Genomic DNA, 1175 nt, shown 5'->3' on the forward strand with positions numbered 1-1175 from the left:
AAGATGGTGAGTAAAGTCATCATGAGCAAAAACTCCAAGTTCCTCTCTACCAGCACCAAGAGGATTTAGAACGAGCCGGCAGACATCACTTTAGACCATCCACCCAACTGCAGTGCTGGTCCAAAGGAGTTAACATCTATGAATGGCGATCCATCATCCTAGGGCCTCCAGGGTCCATGTATGAAGGTGGTGTGTTCTTCCTCGATATCACTTTTACACCAGAGTATCCCGTCAAGCCTCCGAAGGCCACATTTCAGACAAGAGTCTATCACTGCAATATTAACAGTCAAGGAGTAATTTGCTTGGACATGGTGAAAGACAATTGGAATCCAGCACTAACCATTTCTAAGGCCCTCCTTTCTATCTGCTCACTTCTTACAGACTGTAATCCTGCTGACCCTTTCGTGGGAAGCACTGCCACTCAGTAGATGACCAACAGAGCAGAACATGACAGAATAGCCAGACGGTAGACCAAGAGATACGCTACATAAGTTGGTGTTGACATTTCTTACGTTATCTGTCTGTCACAGAAGACAGCTGCATATGATTTTTTTCCCTCTTATTTATTTTTTCATTTCATTTTCTTCCACACATTCGATCACATTATAATTTGTCTTACAAAATGGATATTTCAACAGGTGAACATTTCTCCCTAGTACTGTTGATAAAACTACGAAATATCTTCAACAGATAATACCACATCTCTTTGTGCCATTAATGCTTTGCCTCCCTGTCCCACATGATTTTGAAGGGGAATGGTAGGTGGCAATTGGTAAAGAGTAGGGTATTTCTATAACAGGTATTATTCAGTCTTATTTCCTAAGATGTTGTTGTAACTTAAGGTATCTTGCTATAGTAGACAGAGTTGGTAATAGCAACTTATAAACTGTCATTCGTTCTGCAATCTTAGCGGAAATGTAGTACAGAAAAGAACATACACTTAGACACTGGGTTCAATTGCTGTGTCTGTAAATTTAAAACAGCTTAATTTTGTACAGGTTTCACACATGCCCACTTACATAAAATCCCTCTAAGATGACATACTTTTTTTTTTAATTGGAATTTGTTCTCCCTTCTTGGAAGGGAAACATTGATATTTAATAGAGTTTTTAGAGACTGCCATCTCATATATATGAAATGGACACATGGCTATAAAACACCATATAGGAAATGAG

The 1175-nt window shown here is 39.1% G+C and overlaps 1 pseudogene; it reads left to right on the top strand.

Moving 5' to 3' along the window:
- Positions 1–3: 3 nt before the first annotated feature.
- Positions 4–491, top strand: LOC102495944 (ubiquitin-conjugating enzyme E2 E1 pseudogene; annotated as a pseudogene).
- Positions 492–1175: the final 684 nt, after the last annotated feature.

The sequence above is a fragment of the Tupaia chinensis genome, unplaced genomic scaffold (genome assembly GCF_000334495.1).
Source record: "Tupaia chinensis unplaced genomic scaffold, TupChi_1.0 Scaffold139431_1, whole genome shotgun sequence".
Classification (NCBI taxonomy): Eukaryota; Metazoa; Chordata; class Mammalia; order Scandentia; family Tupaiidae; genus Tupaia; species Tupaia belangeri.